This window comes from Penaeus monodon, chromosome 12 (assembly GCF_015228065.2).
Source record: "Penaeus monodon isolate SGIC_2016 chromosome 12, NSTDA_Pmon_1, whole genome shotgun sequence".
Classification (NCBI taxonomy): domain Eukaryota; kingdom Metazoa; phylum Arthropoda; class Malacostraca; order Decapoda; family Penaeidae; genus Penaeus; species Penaeus monodon.
Window position 1 is genome coordinate 15,328,628 of NC_051397.1, and position 9,124 is coordinate 15,337,751.

Below are 9,124 nucleotides of genomic sequence, written 5' to 3' on the forward strand. Positions count from 1 at the left end.
ATAATTCGGCATGCGCCCCCAACGGTTTAGCCCCTTGATGATGATGATGATGATGATGTGATTATATATATATAATATTATTTATATATATCATATATATATATATATACATATATATATATAAATACCTAATATCTATCTAATATCTATCTATATATATAGATGTATTATGTATATTATTTATTTATTTATTTAGTATATATAAAAAAATAATATATATAATATATATAATATATATATATAATATATATATGTATGTATATATATATATAGGAAGGTTGAGCGCCTGAAACCCCGTCTCGTTCAGCCCCTGATGAGATGATGAGATATATATTATATATATATATAATATATATATATAATATATTATATATATATATATTTATATAAAAATATCATCATCATCATCATCAAGGGGCTAACGCCGACGGGGGTGCAGGGCCGCATCCAACCTTCGCTATATATATATTACTACAATTATTATATATATAATATATATATATTATATATATATAATATTATATATACATAAATAAATAATAAATTAATATACTATAACATCTATATATATAGATAGATAGTTAGATAGATATTTAGGTATTTTATATATATATGTATAATATATATATATAATATATAATATATATATATATATATAATATATATCATCTTTCATCATCATCATCATCATAAGGGGCTAACGCCGTTGGGGGCGCATGGCCGAATCCACCCTTCGCTTCCAACCTCGGGGTCCTCACACGAGTTCTCCAGGCAGTCCCCGGCCCATCTCTAATTCCTCACGACAGGTCTCGGAGATGAGCTAGGTGTCCATATACCTGAGTTGGTGATCCTGGATTATGCAAGTAACAGGTCCCATGCCATTCTCACGGCGTAACTGCGGTTGGACACGTAGTCCTGCCAACTGTACCCCATGATCTGGCAAAGGGGAAACTTTTTACAAAAGGCATCAAGACGAGACTCCAAGGCACTGGATAGCTTTCCGGTTTCGCTTCCATAGAGCAAAACTGGCAGTATCAAGGCCTTGAAGGCATATAACTTGGTCCTTCTGCAAAGATACCGACACTCCAAATTTTCTTGTTGATCGAGTTCAGGGTTTTTCCTGTTGCCAGACCAACCCGTCTATTGATTTCCCGGGGTTTCTGACAGGCCAGAGACATGGACTAGCTACCAAGGTATGAAAAAACTCTCTGTAACCTCAATGTCCTCACCACAAGCATGGATCAACTGAACTAGTTCCCCTAACGGGCCCCCCAAAGTCCTGAATCTTGGTCTTGGTCCAGGAGACCTCTAGGCCTTAGGCTTCACCTCATTGCTAAATGCTCTGGGAGCCGCCACCAGTGACTCCAGGACTCAGATAGGATAGCAACATTATCGGCAAGTCAAGGTCAGAGACCTTGATATTGCCCAGTGTTGCTCCACACTGACTTTAGCTAGTATCTCTGCCCATTATCCAGTCCTTTACAGGTGTTAAAAAGTGGTAGTGCAAGGACACACCCTTGCCTCACCCTGAATTAACGACCCCCACCACACTTTACAGCACTTTCAGTCCCAATATAAAGGTTGTATTGGGCCCAATAATCTGTGTCGGAATTCCCGAGTCTCAGGATCTCTCATAGCGATTCCCGAGCACCGAGTCAAACGCCTTCTTGGGGTCGATGTATGTATTTATATATATATATATATATATAAAATATATATATATATAAAATTTTATATATATATAATATATATTATACATATTCATATATATATACATATTCATATATATATTATATATACATACATACATAAATATAAAAATGGTGTTTTCTGGCAATGAGTAAGAGAGGTGTCCATGGTTAGATCAGTGATAATAAGTGCTAAATATACGAGTGAGAAGTGATCTGTGATAGTGCTACGGAAGAGAGAAAGATTCATGAATATATAGAGCTTATATCCCAGCCAAATAAAAAATAATAATTCATCCATACAATTTCACAAGCCTAAAAAATTTTCAATATATTGGTCCATGCATAAGAGACCTTTTAAAATCATATGGATGCCAGAAAGTGCCAACTACGATGCTAGGTTCCATAACCATGCTAAATAAGTTCAAAAGGGTCCCAGTGCTCATTGAGAGTGCCACAATGATAGAATCAGCAGTGAAAAAAGATAATAATCACTCCCCCCCCAAGAAAAGAATCCCAAAATTACGAAATCATAAAAAAATTACAAGCATCACCGGTTGCCGATAACTCCCAAAATTTGCACGAACCGAGTTTTCCCTCAAGTAGATTCGCTAAGAACAGAAAAACCCGCCAGAATGTAAGTACAGTACCATCACAAAATCTGGTAGGTTTAAACATGGTTACCATAACGTGCCAAATATAATCAGTCACTTGACAGAAGATCCGCCGGGATAAACTAGGTATTCACAAAGTGTAAGCCAAGCGATGGCACCTCAATCAAGTGCCAGACGCTGACCCCGGCCGAGGGCGCAGGCCGGTAGGCTTAGCAACCGCTAAGGAATGCGACAACCTCTCCGAAAATCTGCCAGATATAAAATCACCTTTCGAACTTCCTAATCCAAAATCCCATCTTTACCCATTCCAAACATCGTCCTAAAGCCTATTCTTCTACATCACCCGCCTCCTTCCCTCAACCTTCTGCTGCAACCCTACAACTTATGCAATTGTAATGACAGGCCCCTTATAATGGGGTGCGTGTGTGCGCTCACGCCGGGACGCTGTTCATACGTTTGTGCACGAGTCTGAGTGCGTATGCACAGAAATGCATAGGTGCATGCATGTTATGATACGTGTCCATGTGGTGTGTATGCAAGACATATGTATACGTAATATGTAAAATCTGTGTCTATATGTGTATATATTCATATGTGTGCATGTATATGTATGTTTGCGAGTGTATGTATGTGTATGTATATGTATGTATATATGTAGGTGTGATTGTATATATGTGTATATGTATACATAGGTAATGTATGTGGTATGTGGTATATATATGTGTATATATATAGGTGTGTGTGGTATATATATATATATATATATATATATATATTATATAAAATATATATATATATATATGTATGTATATGTGTATACATATTTGGGTGTGTGTGTGGGTTTGTGGGTATGTGTTTGTATGTATATATTATATATAAAATATATATATATATTATAAAATAATATATATATATATATATATATATATTTGTACTTTCGTGTGTATATGTATGTGAATTGTGCGTGTATGTGTACATATATGCATGTACGGGGTATACACATATAAGGGTGGGTGACACTTATTTTAATCATAAACGTACGTGCTCATACACTTGTGCGTCAGTACATGTATGGCTATATTTGTATGTGTATGTATTGTTATAAGTATGGTACATGTGCGCATGTGTGTGTTCACATATATGTGGTGGGTATACACATCTGTATGCGCATTTTTGTGCATATATATATGTGCGCATATGTGCGCATACGTCTATACATGAGTATTCATGTGCATGTGTGTAGTTGTGTATAATGTAGCAGTATGCATGCATATCATATGCATAGGAGCATATGTAAAAGATGTATGCTTCCATGTGCATGGGGCACGAATATTGAACATATGCGAAGTTGTGTGGGTGAACAATTATTTTCTGCACTAGGCGTACATAGCCATAAATAAAATCATTGTATAAAATATCATCACATATATACACTTCTGATAGTTAAGCCCATGCTCACGGAGTATATCCTGTGTAGTAGGCATGCCCGTGCGTGGCTGCTTATAAGTCCACACTAGAAAATAGGCAACCCCTATTGAAGGGGCTTATCAGTGACATCCCGGCTAAAAATACTCCCCCTTCCACCAAGATACAACCCAAACCTGGTTTTCAGCGGCGATCAGGATCGCTCCGGAGCACATATAATAACTCTTTCATTAAAAAGGGATATTGTAGGAACAGAAGATACTAAATGATGAACATGTGCTCTATTGGAGATGTAAATCCCAGGGTAGCAAGCAGGAATTAGGGTAGGTTTCTTCGTTCACAAACTTTTAGAAAAGAATTCGTGGAATTCTATGTATCAGCGAAAAGAGTGGCTTCAACTTAAAGATTGTTCAAGTGTATGTTCCCGCCTGCAGCCACAGTGGATGAAGATATAGAGAGCTTTATTTCGCCAGCGGGAAAAAGTAAAAACCCATTTCACAATAATTATGGGAGATTTTAATGCCGAAATAGGAAAAAAGACAGGGAATCACAGAATAGGTACTAGGAAAGAGGGGGATAAATACTAATCAACCCTTGTGGAGGCTCGATCACTAAAATCTGAATATATTCTTCAAAAAAGACTAGAACAGAGGTGGACATGGAAGTCTCGTCTGACATCAAAAACGAAATTGACTTCATAATTTCAAATAGGCGCGAATATATAAAAAATGTTGGAAGTTATTAATAACGTAAATGTTGGCAGCAACCATAGAATGGTCGGAGGCCAAAATAAATTACACCTCAGAAGGGAAAGGAGTAAACTCATACTAAAACCGCACCCAAATTTAGCTAGCTTGAAGACCAGAGCGACAGAATTTACCGTAACATTAAAAAAACAGTTCAATGGCATAATACAGGAAGCTTCACATGAAGTAGGCGGTAAGAACGTTAAGCAAATAAAAAGAAGAGAGAACATGTACGGAAATTCAATAGTCAAATAATGAATGAAACAGTGATCTCAGGTACAGCATGAAAACAGTTAAAAGGAGACTCGGCGTAGGGAGGAATAAGAAAGAAATCATAAGAGTAGTGGAACACTTTTACAAGGATCTACACAACTCAAATGGACAGCCACAGATAGAGGGAAGCGCGGTAACTAGAGACGTCTCTAGCATCACAACAGAATTGATAAAAGAGTGCTTAAAGGCATGAGAGGGGAAACACCAGGTGAAGAAAGAATTAGTATAGACCTTATAATAGATGCAGGAGAAATTGCAACAGTGAAACTAGCCAATCTTTTTAACAAATGCCTTATCAACGGAAAAAAACTCCGAAAGCCTGGAAAATGCAACAAATTATTTTGATACATAAAAAAGGGGATAGAAAGAATCTAAAAAAAAATACCAACCCATAAGCCTCCTTTCATTTATTCATAACCGTTCAAAAAGTCATCACAACTCGCATCTCTGACAATCTGGATTTTAACCAGCCTAGAGAACAGGCAGGCTTCCGCAGTGGATTCTCAGCATACCACATCCACACACTCACGTAAATAAGAGAAAAAATAAACGAATATAGGAAACCCCTGTGTAGGATTCACTGATTTCGAAAAGGTATTTGACTCTGTACAAATACCAGCAGTACTAGAAGGTAACCGATAAAATACATTAAAAAATGTGTTAGACATGGTGATAATCATCTCACAAAAAATGTTTCAGCTTGTCTTGAGGAAATATTCTAGAAGCTAGATGGAACAGAAAGGGTATCAAAATAGCAGAAGAATACCTAAATGATCTAAAATTTGCAAAATGATATTGATCTCTACAGTGAATCTGCAAATGAAAAGCAGCAACTAATAAACCATCTGAATAGTGAAAGTCTGGAAATCGGACTTAGGAAAGAAAAAAGAAAAAAGACTAAGATCATGTTCAACAGTAGAGTTATAAGTCTATATATGTAGGGGAACTCGTGCAGACAAACACGTCAAGCGAAGAGGAAATAAAGCGACGCATCAGTCTAGACTGGAGCGCCTTCGGCAGACACAGTAGCATACTTAAGAGTCTCCTTGTCATTAGTTTAAAAAGAAAAATCTTTAACCAACGCGTCCTACAGTTAGACCTATGGATCAGAAACAAGGACTACAACAAAATTACTGAAGAAGGTGGCGTGGATCAGGACAAAAGTGGGGATATACTTTGGGAGCATCACAAAGAAAAATGGCAATGGGCAGGTCATATATATCGGAGACAGGACGACAGATGAACAAAGAAAGTAACAGACTGAGCTATGCATAACATAAAGAAACCAAGGGAAAGCCCAGTGACATGATGGCGTGACGAAATAACGAAATTTGGGGCCAAGACTGGAAACAAAAAACACAAGACAGACAAAGTTGGAAAAGAGGGGGGAGAGGTCTACGTGCTGCAGTGGATTGACTCAGGCTGATAAAGATGATGATTTTGATATATCATACATATATATATATTATTTTATATATAATATATATATATATATATATATATAATATATCATTATATATATGTAGTTATATATATATATATAATATATATATATATAATATATATATTCATATATATATATATATATATTCATATATTTTATAATATATATATATATATATATATATATATGTATAAAATATATAATTTTGTGTGTGTGTGTGTTTGTATGTGTGTGTGTATATATGTATAGATATATAAATATATATATATACATGTATAAACGCACACCCACACACACACCACACACACACATACAGACACACACACATACACACACACTCACACAAACACACACAAAACAATCTCACACGCACACACACACACACACACACACACACACATACACACACACTTGTACACACAAGTATGTTGCATGTAGTTGTATGTGCGCGCGCGCGCGTGTGTGTTGTGTTGTGTGTGTGTGTGTGTGTGTGTGTGTGTTGGGTGTGTGTGTGTGTGTGTGTGTGTGTGTGTGTGTATTTGGTTGTGTATGTGCGTGTGTGTGTGTGTTGTGGGGTGTTGTGTGTGTTTTGTGTGTGTGTGTGTGTGTGTGGGGTGTGCGTGCGTGCGCGTGCGCGTGCACACTGTGTGCATGAATGTGACAACTGATTCACTGAATACTGTGCTTTTTTTTGTGGAATACTTTTTCTGTGCTTCATTTTCATTCCTAAAAATATTTTGTTTCCTGCACGAGTGTATTTTTAGCTACTGTTTTAACATAGATCTATATATACCTACATATACCAGGTTCTTTTCACGAGTGGTTTGGAAGAAGAGTGCGCTCTCGCCGGCGGAATGGTAAGTCAGACCGATCCTGAGACGTCTGCCTGCGGTTTTCTGCCCCCCTTTTTTTCACTCAATAGTTTTCCTCCGTTCGAGGAGCGCTTGTTGCGTGACTACCGCTTTTTCGGGAAGGTTTTGGAATAACGTTGCCGCCAGGGGATTTCATGTGACTTTAGCATCAACGCATGTATCGAAATGTTTCTTTGCCTGCGTTTTATATATTTGGATCCATTTCCTCTGAAAATGCAGATTTTATCAATATTGATTACTAACAATATTTTCAATAACATCATAAAAGAAACACGAAACAGAAACGTTTCATCGATTTTAGAATCCGAATGAACGGGATTTTGGCGAAAATAAAACCTGCAAATATCAATACCAAACAGCAGATGATTATTTTTGTAAAGGGTTTAGCAGTAAGTAGAAAATGCAACCCCGTTAATCTTATTTTCATTTAATGTGAACCCTAAAGAGGTTCATTATGGTTTAGCATTCGTCACTAATGGGTGATGTGGTGAGAACGATGATGATGTTCATGATAATAAAAAACGGTGTTTGATAAGGTTTATACTAAAAACAAAAAAAAAAAATTTAAAGATGGTTTTAATGAAAGTATCGAGACGCGTAAAAAAGTTCACAGAACAAAAGATACGAGTACCTCTCTCCGTCTTTAACCATCCTCCTTTTACCTTTCGCCTCCCTCCTCCCTCTTTCTTTCATCTCCCTCTCCCATTCCCTCTCTTTCTACCTTTCCCTTTTCCGCTCTGCCACCCTCTCTCACTCCCAAATCTTCCTTGAATTCAGTCACCCTCCGCTTGAACCCTGCTGCTATCCCCCCGCTTGAAACCCGCTGCTATCCCCCGCTTGAAACCCTGCTTCTCCCACTTCACTCGTCTTCCTCCCTAAATTTCCCCCTCCTCGTTCGCCCCCTCATCCCTTCCCGCTCCTCTCGTACCCCCTCCCTTCCCCGCCCCTTAGCTTTCCCCCTTTCCTCTTTAATTAATTTCCCCCCGTTTCCCTCCTATCTCCTTTTCTCTTGAAGTCCCATCCTTCTTTTCCCCCCCTTCCTTTTCTCTTCCTCTCATATTTTTTTACATAAATGATGGTCTAACTACTTCAGTGCAGAGTACTTGCCCCGAAGAAGGATTTTGATGATAATACTGCTATTGCTGCTGTGATGATGATTGCAGATAATGGGCGATTTAATTTGGGCTTAAGTCAACAGTCAAATGGAATAATTCCAGGCTTAAAATTCAGAGGTTTTGTGCGAACTGACGAAAAAACGCAGAATCATAATATGGTTGATAGAATGTGGTTTTAGCAAACAACAATAACGACATTGGGTTCTACAACAGCTAGAAAATGTTTAAAAGTAATCGAGGATAAGTCAGTATAAAGAAAGTCACCAAACATTTGTTTACTGCAACGCGCGTCGTCCCGTATTGCGTAACATGGTTTAACGAAAGTATAGGAAGGTTTAAACTGCAGGATTATGCAGATTGTTGCAATGTAATTCTACAGATAAGGAATACAACAGCTGTTTCAGGTTACCCGCGACGAGAAATATATATTAAAACTGGATTATTTTCTATAAAATGCCCGAGAATGTTGTCATTTTAGATTATATATAATGAACATGAATGTTTTTTGATTTAATGTCCTTTTATTTTTGGGCGATGAAAAACATAAGAAGAAATAACAAACGCTCGTTTCTCCCAAATCGTTTATAGTATCATGATTCCCTCAAACGTTTGTACAAAAAAGGGAAGCTTTGACTGTATCAGGACTAATATGTTTAATTTCATTTAAAAAGTATTACTGGGGAAACTAAGCAAACGCAAAAATATATTGTCAACCGATTTTCCCCTTGTGACTAATTGATGACATTTCAATGAATTTTCCCCGTGTATCTTACCCTTAATAGTAACTGCGATATTACTCGTATACTGTATCACTAGCAATGAAGCTGCAGCCAAACCGAAGGCCAGCAAACACATGACGACCATTACCAAGAACCTTTTTCTTCAAAGTTCGCGGCAACATCACGTCCGGTGTCGGGCTGGCGTCGGGCGCAGCTCGAAGCCAAGAG